The following is a 21,606-nucleotide window of genomic DNA, read 5'->3' as shown; positions in this document are numbered from 1 at the left end:
CGTATCTATAATGCATCACCGTGTTGCTCTGCACAAGGAAAGGCCTATAATAAGTCCTCTTTCACCACACCATTAGAGAGCATGTCTCTTCATTTCAGTGTACACTGATAATTTACATGGGGCCTGACACAGTAAATGAGAATAACCGGGGTTATTTGTTTTTTTGCTCTCCTTTTCCAGTCTCATCATCATACTGGGGGATAACGCTTTTCTTCTTCATATGCATTGTCTGAAAACTAGTTATTTTATTCTGTAATTGTTGAGCGGTAAACACAACGCTTGTTGACATTTGCAGAAAATAGGTGTTGATCAGTGAGCCAGAGCAGATTCGCAAAGCCAGTAATTGAATAGTGAGGAGTGCAGTGAGGGAGGGAAAGATGTGGCAAAGCTTGCTGTGAACAGCAGATGGCACTGGCGGAGCAGGAATGAGTGTGAGAGCTGAGCTTGGTCTATCTGTGCTCTCTTTTCTTGAGGCTGGCTGGTCCATCCACTCCACCCAAGGTGAATAATGACGGTGTATAACCCACCCGAACACTAGAGTAGCACTTTTTAATCTAGTTCAGATTTATGATGTTAACAGCATGAAAATGCCCCCTGCTTCTTGTTCGGGATGAAATAGAATGTATGTGTGGGCATTTAATAAGAGGAGGGTGTTTTGAAAGGTGATAGAAAAAGGCCTTTGCCTCGGCTCTCACTGAAGTGAGTGGAGTTGTGAGTCATCTCTCAACCTTTTAGATGTGCGAGTGAGGAGGAAAAGCATGAGGTGAACTGATAACCAAGGACTACATCAGACAGGAATGAATTGAAAGACGAAGTGTAAATTGCAGCAACTCCAAGATAGATGAAAGGGCAGAAGCGAAGAATGTTGAAATTGGAACTCAAAACAGGGCCATAAAAAAAAAAAGATGATGAATAGCAAATATAGATTGACTGTATCTAGTGCCTCATTCACCATGTGCACCCCTGTGGCAGAGTTCCTCATTTCCATAAAAGTCTACTTCCTCCATCTGACAAGAGAGAAAACACTAGCTGCTGCTTTACAAGAACACTGGGCATGCCATTAAGAATTCTCCATTACATGGCTGTAAATGTACTGTGCATCTAGGTATGCGTGTACTTCACTGATTTATTCATGAATTTATTAATTCACTCGTTCATTTCCGAACGATACCGATGGTAGAAGTTCAATATGAAATCCAACATGGGAATATATGGAAATACAATGTAATGTCGCAATTGGGAGTATAATTTTAAGATACAGAGTAACTCTGCAATTGTCAACAATGAACAACAAAGAACGGATGAATTGTATCGCAAAGGATGTAGGAACTGAAGACCTGATACTCCAACTCCAGCCTCGAGCAACAAGTGAGGGGTCAATCAACAAATAGACAGACTGTGAAAACATTTGACAAGCCAGAGTGTGAGAGATTAATGTGATAGATCAATCTAAAGATTTATTCCTTCCCAGCCAAAGGTCTCCATTTCTGTCAAATGCCTCCTTGCTAGATCACTCATCATGGACACAGCGCCATATCATTATCTCCCTGAAAGAATTGTTTTGTTGGCTGGGAAACAGATACCAGCGGATGACCTTAATTATCATGTGCCAGCAATGCTGGGTTTTAGATTACTGAGTTACTTGAGCAGCCTGCTTCAGTAAAGTATGCTGCATGTTATATTGTGATTGTGTGGGCAGGAGCCGATAGCCCCTCTCCTTTCCCCTATATGGAACCTGATGCCAGCACAGGACACTCTGGGGAAGGTTTCAGCAGGACAAGGCATTCAGCCAAATAGCACTGCTGCTCCCACATAGGTCTACAATTTGTCTCGCTGCTCCCCTGGATACACCTCATGAAAACAAATGAACTCTCACCTTTGTTGCTACGGCAGGGAAGTACACAACATTGTTAGTGACAACGATTCATTACAGGATGCTCAGGGTTATTATGGGATTGTTGAACGCCACCCCCTCAGGGTCCAGAGGCCCTACTGTACGGCTGCATCTGAGATTTGATTGTGGTAAAAATTGGATGGGGGAGAAAAAGAAGTGAAGGATATTTAGTGACCTCAGTTGTCCAGTGATGTTTTGTCCTAAAGGGGTTTCAGGACTACATCAAAGACAAGAGCAGGGAGCAAGTGTAGAAAAATTCAGTCCAGGGTCAGAGGTCATGGGCTGTATAAGCACTCCTGGTGAGGGAAGATCATAAACCATGGGGTGTTAAATCGATTTTCAGTGTTCCTGTGTGGCCCGTGGCTGAAACAGTGGGGGAGAGACATGTCCGTCATCTTTATGCGTACCTTTATAGTGCCTATGAGAAAGTGTGACCATCCAAACCTCGTATATCAATATATTTTAGACCAAGTAAAAGTAGTACAGTAGTTGACTTTCACAGTAGACTGAAGCTAATAAGAACATCAGTCTTTGTCATACGGCGATGAGAAAAATAAAGACAGCGATCGTAATGCACTGTAATCACGAAATGGATTTATGAAATGAATGAATATCTCAAATGAATCTTGTGTCTTACCGTCATAACAGAAAAATGATCAAGTAGATGATTAATCGTTATGACATTGTCATCATGTTGGCTTAGTTTAATCACAGTGAAATCCCATGCCATAGCCGTACCCCAAATGACCTTTTCACATATGCTGAAACGTTCATTGGGATGTGCTTAACATGAAGGTACAGAAAGGTCAGCGTGGGATTGAGGGTTAAACACGGTAATCCCTGATTTGAAGGGTTTTCAATGAAAATGAGCTTTGTCTTTCATCCCCTAATCAAAATTATAGTGGATTTTTTTAATCAGCGATTGAATGGCTTCTGTGGCGCATCCCACCAACCATGCATGCCTCATTGTTGAGTAACACAGAATGAGTTCAAGAATTCAAGCTCAGATTCGGGCTAATTGAGTTTGTGTCTTCAAATAAATGCAGGTAGTGGTCTTTGTAGCACAAGCCTATTGCCACTACTGCCCATGATTGACTTCAATTATAGGCTTTGGGGATTAGGTTGACCCAGGGTGGAAGTAAATCGTCTGGCTCTGCATACATAAATGCGTGATTATCAAATCTTGATCTAAGGGTAGCATCCCAACGCAATTCACTGAGTGCGTCAATAGAAATGCTGTCACTTTTATAGAGCTATTAAATGTTAGGACGTATTTTCCTGCCTTAGAGCCTAACCGTCAGACTGGGTTTCAGACACCACCATTACTACGTCGTCATCGTTTTCCATCCGTCACCCCACAAGCGTCCTCCTTTAATGCCCTTTCATAGCAAGACATCAGATGTTATATCATTAGAATAGTGTTCAGAAGTCATTAAGGTTGGTTGCCTGTGTATAGCGCTAAGTATAGGTATGAACCACATTGCCTCAGTGATCACACAGCTTGGACAGATTCCAGGACTCACTTGCTGCCTAGTGAGCAGTCATGGATGGGTGCAGTGAACAAGGATTGGGTTTTACCCAGGACATGTGCAACCTCTGACTACAGGACCCCTTTTACTGCTATTATGGACTTCTGAAACAGGACTCAGTTCATTTGATATTTCACGTTTGATGCATAGCTGGAAGAGGAAACGATTAGCAGGCTTCAACCGATATAGATCTCTATGTATAGCGTTGATCCTAGACATAGAAGTGAACATAATCTACGGTATGCAGATTTAACACAAAGATATGTTATCTGCCCTTTATGAGTCATTTGGAATGATTTGGAGGTTCTCACTGGTACCTTATGTTAGAAGTCACCATCTCAGGTATCTCCACTAGAAGTGCACTTGTATACCATCTTAACCGGCAGGGAGGATAGACATGGTTGCAGGATCTCTACACTAATTACACAAAGCATGCATGTTGCATGCAGATATCCAGATGTCTTTATCTCCTCTCCATCAGAGCCTGAATGGAGTTGTAGAATGCAGAGGAGCCAGTGCGGGGTCAGTGACGGTGAGTGCAGCTGCGCATGTGTCAGGAAGTTAATGGAGGCTCCACTGTAACAGATTACAGCAGCTCTGTCAGAGGAAGAGGGGAGGCAAGCCCTGCAGCACATCCATCACTGGGCCCTGTCTATGTGCAGCCTCAGTCTCCCTAAGCCGTGTGATAAAGGTGCATGTCAGCTCCCCTCCGCTGCTCAACTGCGTCCAATCCCTGCAGAATCCACACAGAGGCTCAACACTGGATAGGCTGGTACTGTACTGTACCTGCAGCCTGCTATCTGCACAGCAGGACATAAACATATAGGCTTGAGCTCTCACCAGTGTTATTTCCTTCTTCTTTCTTTGGTCCTTTGGATACCTCAGACTCAGACCCTCTGTCCAGATTCATTCCTGCATATTACATGGTTCTCTCTGTTACCAAAGGCAATTATAAAGGGTCGAGCTTATTGTGTGGCAAATCCCCAATCGGCTTGTCTGCACAGGGGACTCTAGAATTAATCCTGTCTGAGAGAGGGAGAGAGGGAGAGAGAGAGTAAAGAGAGAAGAGAGAGAATAGCAATAGTGGAGAGAGTAGAGAAAGAGTAGAGAGAGTAGAGAAAGAGTAGAGAGAGAGAGAGAGAGAGAGAGAGAGAGAGAGAGAGAGAGCGAAGGCACACTGGGTTTTCATGTCATTAGTGTCATGCTAGCAATGTGTTGAGAATACTTTGTTCAGGTTGTGTCTCTGCTCAAGATTACAACATCAGATATTCTTTAGTCCATTAGCGGCACAAGCTTATGTTGCTTTTAGACATGCTTGTGTAGACCGCTGAGAAGTTCATTTATTTCTCAATCATATCGTTTCATTTTTATCGAGGAGGATAGTATGGCGTTGAAAAACACCAACAATTAATTTTTGCTAATATTCCTTATGACATTACACTGTCTGGACCCTAATGACAGTCATTACCAGCACAGATGTATGTTTATAGCACAAATATCAATAATGCTCGGGAATTCCACTTGTAATATTTCATACCTACTGTAGAGGCTAACGATGATACTCTGTGTTATGTAGATTGGTACAGTGGGCAAGCTTATAGACTCATCTGCACTAAACTCAGATGCCTCTGCAACACGCTGATGTGACATATCACCATTCATATTAAATGCACCAATGCAATAAGCATTTTGTACAGCTCACAACTCCTAATATTGTAGCAGCGTTTACAGTTCAACACATGATTACAAATACATTCACAATGCATTACAGGTGGTTTCTCTATGCCGTTACTTACCGATGCATTGAAAACATTCTCAAAAACGGATGACTTATTTCTCTCAAAACTCTGCTTGTCAGATATCACTAGTCTTCCTTGACTCCGGGAATACTCCATTTATTTTAGTTTGCCTGGCATGGGTTTTTCTGAGAGAGAAGCATATGTTATTTTCTGGAATTCTCAAAGCAAATTGTTAATTTCAGTGTGCAGGGGCGTAAATTCCATGCACTCTGTTTAAAGTAGTTAAGATCAATCATATTAAAAATCTTGCTTTCAAAAGTTTGTGTTCCTTCCACAATTAACAAAAAAATGATATTTCCTTTTTACATGAAAAGGGAGGGACAGCTGGAGCTCTACCAAAGCTGTGTGATGGGAACGGACAGCATACTTAATCAGTTCAATAAGACCTCGTTGCCACCAATATCTATTGATAATGTGATGTGAACATGTATCACAAGGCATACCTTTGATCATCAGAAATGAAGGAGATAGCACATCTGCCAGTTACCATCAAACACAGCGTGTCTTTAAAGAATAAAGTTCCAACTGGGTTAGAGTGAAGCCTTTAGTATTCAGTAAGCCAACTATTCAGATGTTCAATGTGGACAGAACAAAGATGACAACTGGGTTAGAGTGAAGCCCTTAGTATTCAGTAAGCCAACTATTCAGATGTTCAATGTGGACAGAACAAAGATGACAACTGGGTTAGAGAGAAGCCCTTAGTATTCAGTAAGCCAACTATTCAGATGTTCGATGTGGACAGAACAAAGATGACAACTGGGTTAGAGAGAAGCCCTTAGTATTCAGTAAGCCAACTACTCAGATGTTCGATGTGGACAGAACAAAGATGACAACTGGGCTGAAGGTCAGCTACAAACCTAAGGGCAGTCATAGATTTGAGCTTTTGTTGAATTAACTGCACCGACTTTACTGGGAAGCCTGATGGGGAATCTCATAATTGGAATAAACTGTGTTGCACATTCAAAATGGTGGCATTTGTACAGGAGGTTATCTTATTGATATCGATCCATGTTTTATGATGGTGAAATAGAAGAGGTTGTTTTGATTGACACTACTGTGGACGTGTGTCCAGCTGAGGTATATCTTTTCAGAGGGAATGTCGTCCTAGACATATATATTTCAAACTATCTCAGTATCAGTCGGTCTGAATTTACATTCCGTGGACGTGTTTAATAAACAGCTTTACTGTGTTAGGACATGTGTTGTTATAGGCAACAGATGTATGGTCATAAACAACATGGCGTCTGTATACTTTTTTGGTGACTATGGATTTTATGTGGCCTCAACATGGTTTTATCTCTCTCAATAGTCCCCAAATGATACATCTGAAGACTACAGCATTGCCACGGGGATATTAACATCCATCCATCCACTATCACGTACCTTCCCATGTATATTTACCTTCCTGACTGACTTAAAAGCGTCATAGTTCAAGAATATGAGATATACTGCAATTATCAATGTCCCCTGACAATTTGAATCCTATTCTGTTTTGATTAAATGCGTAGAACACCAACCGATAAAGTCATGCTTTGCTGTCTAAAAATGTAGCACTCTCATTCTGAAGCATAATTTCCTCTGAGGTTTATAACAACCGGGCCTCAAATTAAAACGAGATGACCAATGTGCTGCAAACCTTTTTCAGATAGCTTTTTAAATGCACCTATTTGTTTTAATCTCCAATCTCTGCCCTACCATTAGGGTTTCCCATTAAGCCCTGAAAGACAGGCAGGAACCTGGCACATCACAGGAGCAAGAGTCCTAAACAGACATCTGTCTGCCACTCAGCAATGCCTTAAATACAGCAAGGCCGTAAATACATGGAATTGAATTAGTTAACATAAAGAATGAAACCTTCCCTCTAATTGGATTAAGTGATGGATGCCCCACTAGCATAAGTACAGACGTATAAGAACATCACTGATTGTTTCCATGGATTTTAGCTGAGGAAAGAGGAAGGCTGTGCTGTGGATTGGCTTTGCCTCATAATGCAACCTGGTCTCAGAGCATTTCTTATTATTCTCTCTGTAAATCTGAGATACTCCATTTCGTAAGATATCTAATGTTCGTATGATATGTATCCATTTGTGGATGCCCATCACCCGTTTTGTATGATATGTTACAAATTACAATGCGTATTATATGTTACGAATTTACAAATGTACAAAATGTTACGAATTTGCTAAATGTACAATATGTTACAGTCCCCTCCTGTACTCCCTGTTCACCCACGACTGCATGGCCAGGCACGACTCCAACACCATCATTAAGTTTCCAGATGACACAACAGTGGTAGAACTGATCACCGACAACGACGAGACAGCCTATAGGGAGGAGGTCAGAGATCTGGCCGGGTGGTGCCAGAAAAACAACCTATCCCTCAACGTAACCAAGACTAAGGAGATGATTGTGGACTACAGGAAAAGGAGGACCGAGCACGCCCCCATTCTCATCGACGGGGCTGTAGTGGAACAGGTTGAGAGCTTCAAGTTCCTTGGTGTCCACATCAACAACAGACTAGATTGGTCCAAACACACCAAGACAGTCGTGAAGAGGGCACGACAAAGCCTGTACCCCCTCAGGAAACTAAAAAGATTTGGCATGGGTCCTGAGATCCTCAAAAGGTTCTACAGCTGTACGGTACGGCAATTGCTTGGCCTCGCAAGGCACTACAGAGGGTATTGCGTATGGCCCAGTACATCACTGGGGCTAAGCTGCCTGCCATCCAGGACCTCTACACCAGGCAGTGTCAGAGGAAGGCCCACAAAATTGTCAAAGACCCCGGCCACCCTAGTCATAGACTGTTCTCTCTACTACCGCATGGCAAGTGGTACCGGAGTGCCAAGTCTAGGACAAAAAGGCTCCTCAACAGTTTTTATCCCCAATTCATAAGACTCCTCAACAGGTAATCAAATGGCTACCTGGACTATTTGCATTGTGTACCCCCCCCCCCACCCCCACCCCTCTTTTTACGCTGCTGCTACTCTCTGTTTATCATATATGCATAGTCACTTTAATTATACCTTCATGTACATACTACCTCAATTGGGCCGACCAACCAGTGCCCCTGCACATTGGTTAACCGGGCTATCTGCATTGTGTCCCGCCACCTGCCACCCACCACACCCTCTTTTACGCTACTGCTACTCTCTGTTTATCATATATGCATAGGCATATGCATACTATAACCATATCTGCATGTACATACTACCTCAATCAGCCTGACTAACCAGTGTCTGTATGTAGCCTCGCTACTTTTATAGCCTTGCTACTGTATATAGCCTGTCTTTTTACTGTTGTTTTATTTCTTTACCTACTTATTGTTCACCTAATACCTTTTTTTCACTATTGGTTAGAGCCTGTAAGTAAGCATTTCACTGTAAGGTATACCTGTTGTATTCGGCGCACGTGACAAATAAACTTTGTTTTGATTTGATTTGAAATTTGATAAACTTATGATATGTTTACGAATTCTAGCTAGGTGGCTAATGTTAACTAGGCTAGGGTTTAAGGTTAAGTTTAATTAAGTTCAGGAGTTAGGTTAAAGGGTTAAGGTTAGTGTTAGGGGAAGGGTTAGTTAAATGGGTTAAGGCTAGGGTTAGGGAAGGGTTAACTAACATGCTAAGTAGTTTCAAAGTAGCTAAAAAGTAGTAAGTAGTTGAAAGGTTGCTAAATAGCTAAAGATGTCCGTGATGAGATTCGAACTTTCAACCTTTGCTTTTTGTTCTACATTCCATTTCACTTCACCACTTTGTCCTGGATCATCTGTCCTTGAGGGTGTGTTAAGGGCACCTAGGTGTTATGAAGAGAACCATGATCAGGGCCTGGGTTCATTCTGCTAAGGCAGATCCCTCCTGATCTCAATGACTTCACACAAGGAGGGTGCTCTCGGTAATAACACTGCTAGATGATATCTAATCCAGGTACTTGAAGTCTATCTGCACTCGCAATTGGTGTGTTTTTTTTCTCCATTTCCCATCTCCCAACAACACATGGGTCTACGAACTGCAGTACATATCAATGACAGCAAGGGCAATAGAAACATTATTAATGTGTTCATTTACAGGACAGGCGAGGTGTGCAGGGCTCAGGAGACTGCAGTTTTTTTGGACCGAAGGGGATAAAGCTGGAGGAAACGATTTCTATGATGATGGGGATCAAATAGGAAATATGAATTATTAATCACAAGCGCTTTGTCCCTAATGCCCCCGAGGAAAGAGAGACTGCTGCTAACACAATCCCCATCCCATTTATTTTTATGGAAAAGTTATTAAAGTGTGTACTTGAGATCAAATGGCACAAGAGGAAACGATGAAAATAATGTCATCGCCCGGGTCCGAACATTTGGAGGCTTTTTAACAAGCGATCAGACATTTGCTGCCGTCCAGCAATAAATTATGACCTAGAGAAAACTTTAAAACCCTCCCTATTTATTTAGCTAAGAGTTCCTTTTCAGAAGACAACGGTTGGCTGCCAAGTGACCGGGACTTCTCTGAGGGATTAGGAGAGTACATACAAAATGATCCAGTCTATTTGGCCCTCATTAGACCAACCTGCCTCAGCTCAGCCATATTTTCCAGATAAACCTGGCCACACCCCATTCATCTAAATGTAACCAAATGTGCAGTATCCCAATATTCTGCTGCAAAGCATACACACCATAATGCATTATGTAAAACTCCCTAGCATAGAATTCCATTACAGAAAAATGATCGCTCTGCTGTGCCAAATGATAATTAACCTGCTTGAGTGCAACTTTGTCGACTCAGGGTTGTGCTTACAATGGTAATCACAGTAATCTTATGTGAAATATTAAGCGGCACTAGAGAAATCCAATCAGTGTTGCCTATATGGCAAAAAAAAAGCATGTGTCACAGTGCATGGTACAGAATACAGCTCAAATCAAATCAAATTGTCTTTATCACAAGCGCCGAATACAAAAGGTGTAGACTTTACAGTGAAATTGCTTATGAACCTTTCCCAACGATGCAGAGTTTAAACATAATAATACAAGTACAATAGTAACTAACACAAGAGGAATAAAATAAAATACACAAGAATGGAGCTATACTCTATACAGAGAGTACCAGTACTAAAGCAATGTGCAGAGGTATGAGGTACTTAAAGTAGATTTGTACATTAATGCAGGGCAAAGTGACTAGGCATTTGGATAGATAATAATAAGAGTAAAATGAAGAATACAGTAGCACCAGCAAATGATGATTGTAAACGTGTGTGAGTGTGCATGTGTGTATGTATGTGTGTTTGTGTTGTGTTGTGTTGTGTCGGCATACGTGCGTGTGTGTTATGTTTGTGTGTGCATATGTAGGGTCTGTGAATTTGTGGGGGTTTTGTGTCAGTGTAACAGTGTAGAGTGTGTATATGGTGTGTATATAAAGTCTAGTGAGTGTGTATATGGTGTGTATATAAAGTCTAGTGAGTGTGCATAGGGTCAGTGCAAATAGTTTGGGTACCATTAATTGACTATTTAGCAGTCTGGCTATTTAGAAGTCTGGCTATTTAGCAGTCTTATGGCTTGGGGGTAGAAGCTGTCTCTGAGCCTGCTGGTTCGAGAGCCTGTGCGCCGGTACCGTTTGCCGGACGGTAGCAGAGTGAGCAAATATTTTGGGGGGGCAATTTTTCGATCCTTCCTCTGACACCGCCTGATATAGAGGTCCTGAATGAAATGAAGCTCGGCACCAGTGATATACTGGGCTGTCCGCATCACCCTTTGTACACGTTGCGGTCAAGGGCGGGGGGAGGGGGGGGGGGACCTGCTCTTTCCATGATATAGACTGACCAGGTGAATCCAGGTGAAAGAATCCAGGTGATGTCACCTGTTAAATCCACTTCAATCAGTGTAGGTTGAAGGGGAGGTGAAAGGTTAAAGAATCATTTTTAAGCCTTGAGACAATTGAGACATGGATTGTGTTTATCTGTCATACGGAGGGTGAATGAGCAAAATATTTAAGTGCCTTTGAACGGGGTTTGGAAGTAGGTGCAAGGCCCACCTGTTTGAGTGTGTCAAGAACTGCAATGCTGCAGGGTTTTTCACACTCAACTGTTTCCCGTGTGTATAAAGAATGGTCCACCACCCAAAGGACAAAGGAGTCTGACACGAATTGTGCAGAGCAACAGACGGGCTACAGTTAGTCAACTGACATTCCATAACAACATTAGTGCCCAAAGACCTATACAAGAATGAACAACTCATCGTACCTTGACATGAATGGGGTATGGCAGCCGACAATCTTACAGAGTTCCACTTCTTTCAGGAAAAAACAGAAACTGCGGTTGCAGTGGGCTAAGGAACAAAAACACTGGACACTGGAGAATTGGAAAAACATTGCCTGGTCTGATGAATCCCAGTTCCGGCTGTTTCAAGCTAACGGGAGGACTAGGGTATGGAGAAAACCACATGAGTACATGCATCCATCATGTCACGTGTCAACATTGCAGGCTGGTGGTGGTGGTGTGATGGTGTGGGGTTTGTTTTCATGACTCACATTGGGCCCCTTGATAAAAGTGGAGCAACGTTTGAATGCCACAGAATATCTGAACATCATTGCCAACCAGGTGCATCCCTTCATGGCAGCAGTGTATCTATCTGTGTATCTATCAGTGTATCTATCTCCATGCCACAAGGCTAGGATTGTCCAGGAATGGTTCCATGAACATGATTGTGAATTCAGCTTACTGCAGTGTCCTGCCCAGTCACCAGATCTCAATCCAATTGAGCATCAATGGGATGAGATGGAACGAGCTATTCGGAGTAGAGATTCACTACCGGGCCAACTTGACACAACTGTGAGAAGCATTGGAGCCAACATGGGCCAGCATTCCCGTGGAACACTTTCAACACCTTGTAGAGTCCATGCCCCGACGGATTGAGGCTGTTCTGAGTGGAAAAGGGGGTGCAACTCAATATTAGGAAGGCGTTCCTAATGTTTTGTACACTCAGTGTATATTTATCATACTGCACGAGAACACTACAGTATTTCTTGAGGCAAAGATCGCTGAAACAAGTCAATGTTTGTTTTGGTCAGTGGAATCCAATCAATCACGTATAGTACTTTGAGCTGTGTCTGTGTTGACCAGGGAGTGTGTGTGCTCAGCTGTAGTACTGATGTAATGTGAATGACTTCAGCTCTCAGCCTTCCTCTGTGGTTGTCCAGGGGAAGCTAGCTGATGAAGAAGTAGAGAGGCATGGCCACAGGTCAGCAGTGTTTATGACTAGTGTCAACACGGCTGACAGACTTCCTGGGGAGGGTTTATACACTTCCCACAGCGAGCGGCACCTGCCGAGGGGGATGTTTCCCATGTTTCCTTCATGCCTAAGGAAGCTTGGCATGTATTATGAATGTTTCCATACACCACCAATGTAAATCACCCAACAAATGTGACTTACCACATATCACAGTGGAGAGGTGAGGAATGATTGCACCAATTGAATCTGGAGATGATTAGATGACCATGAAAATTGGAGGAGCCAGGTTGGGCATTTAGCCAGCACACCAGAGTCAACACCTTGATTTTTACAATAAGTGCCTTGGTATTTTGTCACCACAGAGCCAGAACTGCGGACCAAATGTCCAATCTCATACAATCCCCTAGATCTCAACTCACATGGAATTGAATGGGTTGCCAACTAAACATTGACAGTGGGAATTCCATGGAAGTATGATGATTTAGATCTGGCTTAGATCAGGTTTACTTACTGACAGTGCATTCGGAAAGTATTATGGGGTATTGTGTGTAGATTGATGAGGAATTATTTTATTGAATCCATGTTAGAACGTGGGGTCTGAATACTTTCCGAATGCACTGTACCTACCTACTTACTATGATGATGTCCAAAATGAACACTGTGCTCTGAGATGGGCCTCCTCATCTATTCATTAATTGTGCAAACTCACGTATTGCCAAGTGTATTGGGGTAGATCTTTGTTTGAAAGTTTGAAGAACAGCACCCTTTGCAGGGCAGTGAACCAATCGGTGCCCATGGCCACTATGGCCTCCGATGTATGCTGCTTTCTAATGTATGTTACTTTCTAATGTACACCACTTTTATTTCCCCGATACTGCTGTTAATCATAAAAAGATGGAGGAGCACACCTACAGGTCCTTGACACTGAGGCTTTGTGACAGAGCAGGATCATTTTCATTCATGAAAGCCATCTTTAATTGAAATCTTCGTTTGTCATTTGGAGTATGTCCACAGTATAAAACAGTCCCTGACATAAGCAGTGCATTGGAATTATTATATCATTAGGAATTAAATAGGTAATACATTCTGGTCTTGACTCTGGGGACAGTTACATTCTCACATTTCTATCACATTTCTCTTTTGAATGACACATTTGTGTTCTTGCAAAGCACAGATAAGGCTAATTGGACAGTTGAGAGGCTCATGAATTGATGATATGGCCTGTGTTGCTTTCCATTTAAGATGTGGACGGAATTAATGAATGAAAGGTCTTTCTCAGGTTCCTTGAGTTCTGTGTGACCTTGGGGATGTTTGTGGAATATTTCTTCGTTTTTTTCCTCTCTTTTCCTTGTCTCCTTTTGACAATGACAAGAGGCTTTACATGCATACCAATATGGCACGTGGATGGAATATGGTGACACTCTGAATGTGAATTCTCTGAACGATTTAAGTCATCGCTAAAGTAGTCATTAATGATCAAATCAATGCCAATATAAAGACTGCAGTAAGAGGAAGCAGTACATTGGTCTTTAATAAGTCCCATCCTGTCTCTGCCATAATGATGCTTTCTAAAAGTATCAATCTTTTCTCATCATTGAAAGCCTTGTCCAGAAATTAAATGCAATTCTTAATACATAGTGGATAAGCATTATGGAGGGTTTATTCTGTCATTAAAGCTGGCTGTTAATAAACTTTGTGTAGAACAGCTTGGCAATGCTTGTTCTATTAATGTTGTTATGAACCAATGTTTCCATGAATCAGTCAGCTGCTCACATTGCTAAAATGCCCAACTAGCTTTCACAGTCTCACGACTGAATTAGACGTTTATCAAATGTCACATTTCTAAGTTGTTGCAAACATCAAATGTTTAAGGTTACGTTTAGGCTTAAAACAAAAATCTCAAAAACAACTTTTCTATAACTGGATTCGAACTTGCAAACTTTGGAATCAAAGGCAGATGCCTATGCCCATCCACTATCCCAATACACAATTAGGTTGCAAATCCGAAACCTACTTGAAGGTACAAGCGCTCACTGTTGCCCCTCGTGCCAGTTTCCACGTCATCTCCCAACGTCTTCAGACATGGATGGTCATCTCCCAACGTCCTCAGACATGGATGGTCATCTCCCAACGTCTTCAGACATGGATGGTCATCTCCCAACGTCTTCAGACATGGATGGTCATCTCCCAACGTCCTCAGACATGGATGGTCATCTCCCAACGTCCTCAGACATGGATGGTCATCTCCCAACGTCTTCAGACATGGATGGTCATCTCCCAACGTCTTCAGACATGAATGGTCATCTCCCAACGTCTTCAGACATGGATGGTCATCTCCCAACGTCCTCTTGACATGGATGGTCATCTCCCAACGTCCTCAGACATGGATGGTCATCTCCCAACGTCCTCAGACATGGATGGTCATCTCCCAACGTCTTCAGACATGGATGGTCATCTCCCAACGTCTTCAGACATGGATGGTCATCTCCCAACGTCCTCAGACATGGATGGTCATTTCCCAACGTTCCCAGACATGGATGGTCATCTCCCAACGTCCTCAGACATGGATGGTCATCTCCCAATGTCCTCAGACATGGATGGTCATCTCCCAACGTCTTCAGACATGGATGGTCATCTCCCAACGTCCTCAGACATGGATGGTCATCTCCCAACATCTTCAGACATGGATGGTCATCTCCCAACATCCTCAGACATGGATGGTCATCTCCCAACGTCCTCAGACATGGATGGTCATCTCCCAACGTCTTCAGACATGGATGGTCATCTCCCAACGTCTTCAGACATGGATGGTCATCTCCCAACGTCCTCAGACATGGATGGTCATCTCCCAACGTTTTCAGACATGAATGGTCATCTCCCAACGTCTTCAGACATGGATGGTCATCTCCCAACGTCCTCAGACATGGATGGTCATCTCCCAACGTCTTCAGACATGAATGGTCATCTCCCAACGTCTTCAGACATGGATGGTCATCTCCCAACGTCTTCAGACATGGATGGTCATCTCCCAACGTCCTCAGACATGGATGGTCATCTCCCAACGTCTTCAGACATGGATGGTCATCTCCCAACGTCTTCAGACATGGATGGTCATCTCCCAACGTCCTCAGACATGGATGGTCATCTCCCAACGTCCTCAGACATGGATGGTCATCTCCCAACGTCTTCAGACATGGATGGTCATCTCCCAACGTCTTCAGACATGAATGGTCATCTCCCAACGTCTTCAGACATGGATGGTCATCTCCCAACGTCCTCTTGACATGGATGGTCATCTCCCAACGTCCTCAGACATGGATGGTCATCTCCCAACGTCCTCAGACATGGATGGTCATCTCCCAACGTCTTCAGACATGGATGGTCATCTCCCAACGTCTTCAGACATGGATGGTCATCTCCCAACGTCCTCAGACATGGATGGTCATTTCCCAACGTTCCCAGACATGGATGGTCATCTCCCAACGTCCTCAGACATGGATGGTCATCTCCCAATGTCCTCAGACATGGATGGTCATCTCCCAACGTCTTCAGACATGGATGGTCATCTCCCAACGTCCTCAGACATGGATGGTCATCTCCCAACATCTTCAGACATGGATGGTCATCTCCCAACATCCTCAGACATGGATGGTCATCTCCCAACGTCCTCAGACATGGATGGTCATCTCCCAACGTCTTCAGACATGGATGGTCATCTCCCAACGTCTTCAGACATGGATGGTCATCTCCCAACGTCCTCAGACATGGATGGTCATCTCCCAACGTTTTCAGACATGAATGGTCATCTCCCAACGTCTTCAGACATGGATGGTCATCTCCCAACGTCCTCAGACATGGATGGTCATCTCCCAACGTCTTCAGACATGAATGGTCATCTCCCAACGTCTTCAGACATGGATGGTCATCTCCCAACGTCCTCAGACATGGATGGTCATCTCCCAACGTCCTCAGACATGGATGGTCATCTCCCAACGTCTTCAGACATGGATGGTCATCTCCCAACGTCCTCAGACATGGATGGTCATCTCCCAACATCCTCAGACATGGATGGTCATCTCCCAACGTCCTCAGACATGGATGGTCATCTCCCAACGTCTTCAGACATGGATGGTCATCTCCCAACGTCCTCAGACATGGATGGTCATCTCCCAACATCTTCAGACATGGATGGACGTTGAATACTGACTTGTATCACGGGTGACCCGGCTGAAAACGTCATGGTCCAGTATAGTATCACAGCCCCAACCGTCTCCATTCTTCCATGCCATATTGACTGACCATCAGCAATAGGCTGTAACTCCTAAAGCAGAGCAATCAAAGTGAATCGACAGGCAGTGGAAGCAATATGACACTTGTTGTTGTGTTTCTTCTCAGTGAAGGGATTATGCCTGATGTTGTGGGCTAGAGGGAAGAGTGGGTGTTTACCTGAACTGATCAATAGGAAACTCTCAAAATGGCTTATTTTTCAAAACAGAGATGTAGCTTTTTGAGTACTCACAATAAGATCATCAAACAACATTCTTTGAATAATCATAAATATAAAAGGAGTTGTTTGGTTCCTGGATGCTGATTGGTTGACAACAACTCCCACACAATATCATGACGTGTTAATCTCATAATTCCACTGTCCCACAGCCCAGGCAGGAAATTCATCTCCCTCTGGAAAAAAAAACATCTACACATGATTTTTCAATGCTACTATTTGGTTTGCAACAGTTGGGGGTTGTATAAACCTATCTGTCTGCCTCTACGACCTGTGTGATAATGTATAATTTGATTAATGGGATCTCTCCCATACCAGCAAAGAAGAGGCTGGCTGTCACCAACCAGCTCCCGGACCATGGACAGTTCTTACACTCGTGCCATCACCGGAAATGTCACTATTAACATCACTAACTATCTTGGTTAGCTCTGACTCACCAACCATTATAGTTGTTGCCTATTTAGGCCGATTAGATATTTATTAAATTATTATTTATTAAGGTTCTTGTCTCTCATTATCATTTAATCTCTGCTAGCCAGCTACAGAATTATTTTTTTTAGCATAGCAACCTCGAATTAATATAATTATTAGAATTAACGACTAGGTCAATGAGATAGCTATTTACTCATTAAATTAATATTTGTCATTAATATTTATATAAATATGTTGGCAACCGTTTTATAAAAGCCCTCAAGCATTATTGCTTAAATAGTCGTTTATCTTTGTTTTTAGAATAACTGTCTGGTCTTTGGTAAATTGGTTGCTAAAACCATTTTTTCTTCATCACAAAATGTCACACTTCAACGATAAAAACTCAATATATCCTGGGTAGAAATGGAAAAACTAAAGCTTAATCGTTATACCTTTTCTCACAACAATAAACTCCCCACCTCCGTCCATATGTTATCCGACTCCTGTGGGCAAGATCATATTTCTTAGTTCGCCGTCTGAAAATGTGTATCTTCCCACTCGCCTGGTATACAACGGCTCTATATGAAAAGGTACTCCATCTCTGTACGCTTAGTGTTTGATGAATAGCCCTTTGTATATCGCATGTCTTATCCATACTAAATACGTAAACAGGGACTACAACGTTCTGTTTCCCTGGAAGTAAAAGGGAATTACGCTCATGGAATTCTGTAGCATATGATACGTAATGCTTTAAATCTTCTCCCGATCGCATCTGCTCTGCTGAAGAAATGAAGCGTTCTGTGTCCCGTCGTCATCGGGACCCTACTGAGCCCTCTAAGGTCACAGAGATCATTCGCCTGTTAAAAATGGCTTAACACCGACTGCAAATGATCACTGCTCGAGAATGATAAAGCTGATGATCTCTGGTGTCGATTCTCTGGGTGGTTCAGAACGATACATCTTCCTCACCAGGAAAACCTTTTTCACCTTGTAGTTCTAACATAACATGAGAAATGATAAATAGGCCAGGTGGAACTCACCATTTTATAGGACTCCTAGCCTGGGGTCCTGAAAGGGCCACAGATGCCCAATGAATCATACACCTCCATACATTCTGCAGCCCACTACTCCCCCTCTAAAATAATTCTGTGGCCTACTGAGGCTGTGTAAATGACGTAGACTGGAGAACCATAGTGGACATGGCTCAGTGCTCTCTATCTGAGGAGAAAAACGAGACTGGCATGCTGTTTCTGATAAATAAGACACGTTCAGAGAGGATGATAGTTGTCAGAGGCCATGCTCTGGAAGTTCAAAGTGAAGCGCTTCATGGAGTTCTGCAAAGGGTCTGTTGGGAATATCGCCCGTAAAAAATATATATATCTCCTTGTCCTTATACCACACATACTGTGATGCATAGATATAAAGCATAGCCTCCAGACACTGGTGATTCTTTCAACTTCACACATACAAGCAGTACAAGTTCTGTAACATATGTAAATATGAAATTCTACACACAAGCTGCTCAGTTGCTATTTTCTCTCCTGCTACAAAGAGTCTTTGTAATATCACATGCATGAGATGTATACTACACGCATGTGATGGAAGATCATCTTTTTTGGTGTATGGCTAATTGTAACAGCCAATTATCCCATGTTTTCATTATACCGGCTCGACAATTTGAGGGTCATATTTCGATTTTCATGCTGCGTTTGGAGAGAGCAAGCAAGCTGTGATTTTTTTGTTGTTGCGGAGTAGCATGCCAAGTTTTTGATGTGCGTATTTGTTTATGTCTTGGAGAAATATTGTGAGTATGTATATTTTTAATTGGTAGTGGGGGTGGTGGGAGGCAGGCAGGGGAAGTTGGTTATATTCCGTTTTTCTGCTGTATGCTTGTTGTGCGTGGCTGCTGCTTTTCACTCCAGCTTGCTGTATGTTCACCCTGATATGCACCCTCGGGCAGTGTGCCTTTCATTATTTCTTTTGAAACTTTCATCTGAATTCTCAGAGGGATTAGCCCTCTTGATTCCTGACACAGTCAATGAAAAACAAGCCTCGTACACTGGGAGGCTTACAGCCGGCAAAGCCGTGCTCAACCCTCCCTCCTTGCCTTCCCTGTGCTGTGTGTGTTGGAGCTGGGATGATTTACACAAGAAGTGGATGCTCTTTTTCTCTGTTGTTTTGTTTCATGTCAAAACTGGGGTCATCTTCAGTTTTCACTGAAATTCGTCAAAGCTTCAGAGCAAGAGGTCAATTCAGTGGAAAATATGAGCCATTTTCCATTTCATATAAAAATAAGACTAATTTGTATAAGTCATGATCTGTGGCATAGCAGGTCCAACCCTCACCCTCTGTTGTTGGTATATGAGTCAACTCTCAATATGAAAATAATGAGGGGTGTTTGAAAGGATGGAATTGATGATGTTGAAGAAATAGATTTGGTAGAACTCACTCCAAATGTGACTAATTAATGTAAGCCGATTGAATTGATCTCGAGTGAGAATTGAATGCAAGCACTTATCTGGAGGATTTGAATGTGAGTTATCGGAATCAACCCTTACTTATCCCTCATCTTTAGTATTCAATTCGCACGTAGCTCTCAGCAAAAATGCAATTGGTCTTTTGAGCACTGCCATGTCCCATTCTTCTTTAATAAGGGATGTGCACCCATACAGGCTGCAGAGCACCTTGGAGATCTGTATGTGAGATTCACTGTTCACTTCATGTCTAAGAATAATAATTAGCCTGTCTTACCTCCGGTCCTCCCAAACCAAGCATGTTCATTAAGAATGGACAGGGCACTATGATCACCTTCTGCGCCAGCAAGAATAATGTTAAGCCTGTTTATGTGGTAGTCTGGGGAAAATGTTGGAGTCCAGATTCCTACTGCTGTATGGAGAGTCGGTGGATTATTAAATAGTGTCTCTGAATTCTTTGGGGTTTTAAATGTTGTGTGTTGTTGACACCCTCCCTCCTCCAAGTTCTCCTTTGTAGCTTATCTTTGTCAGCAGTTTTATTACTTTGCAATGCGCTACTAAGCAGGTGGAGTTAATCTATCTTGTTTGCCCTTCAGTTATGGTTTACTGTCCGGGGGACTGGACACAAGTGTCTCCAATAATCCCTTAATTAGGCGATGATGGACTGTTCATTTAGTATGCAAAGCTGCAAATCTTCCTCTCCACTGATCGGGGAGTGCCTCTGCAGTGGTACGGCAGGCCAGCACTAATGATCTCAGCAAGTGGCAGCAATCCATTGCAGCGCTGCAGCGAGGGCACATTAATCTTGCAGGTGATCTGGTTGATGAATGACCCTGGCCCAGAAGCCCTGGCAGATCCCGCCTTAATTATGCTGTGGGAGCCACACTTGGGAGGCACCGGGTCGCACCGCACCGTGGGGACGTCTTGCAGATTCAAGGATGGCTGACTGGCTGGGACTCAGGAGGAGTGGAGCCATCGCACCAGCTTACAGGTTGTTCTCGTCTCACCACAGCCTAATGCTGGACGAGGAAGTAGAAGCTCCAAAGCGCCCTGGGAGAGATGACAGTGTTTCCTGATTCCACCCCTCCAGAGAGGAGTTGATGTGTGGGACATGATCCCCAGGTGGAACTTAGCGGAAAGGGCAAATAGAAAGTCATCAATCCCAGACGTCACAATGATAGGTCATTAGGAGCAGTGATTTCACGGGGTCTTCTCTCTGAATGTGAGACTCTTTGAAGGATCTTTTTTTTTCTTGTGATGTGGCTTCGAACGGTGCAGTGCATTTTCACCACTGCTCCAATGGCACTCCATTCATTCACAGTGCTCAGCAGGCCAAGTGTTGCATCAGCGACACACCCGATGACCCTAAGATAGCTCAATAGTACAACAATGTACAAGTACAGCATAAGAGAAAGAGAAGGAAACGATTTCATCTGAACAATTCCGGATCAACCTTATTTCTCTGAAAAGGACTATAACCATTCCAAAAAAAGTCCATGTTAAGTGACACATGAAGTGGCTCAACAGACCAAATGAGTCTAAAGATTGTCATTGTCTCTTTCAACATTCTTCTTGATCCTCTCCTGCTATTTTACCAATGTGCCAGACCCTTAATACTGTAAAGGTCTGCTGGTGTTTAGGGATGGTATTATGCTTCTGTCTCTCAAAGACAGATTGACCATACAGAATGTATTGCAAATTGCCATGAAGCCTGTCAGGCAGAAACAATATGATTAAGTACAACCCGTAGCACAGTCCTTAATGAAGCAAGAGCCGGGACAAAAGTTC

The sequence above is a fragment of the Oncorhynchus mykiss genome, chromosome 12 (assembly GCF_057628025.1).
Source record: "Oncorhynchus mykiss isolate SJ-2025 chromosome 12, ASM5762802v1, whole genome shotgun sequence".
Classification (NCBI taxonomy): Eukaryota; Metazoa; Chordata; class Actinopteri; order Salmoniformes; family Salmonidae; genus Oncorhynchus; species Oncorhynchus mykiss.
Note: the sequence above shows the minus strand (reverse complement) of the source record.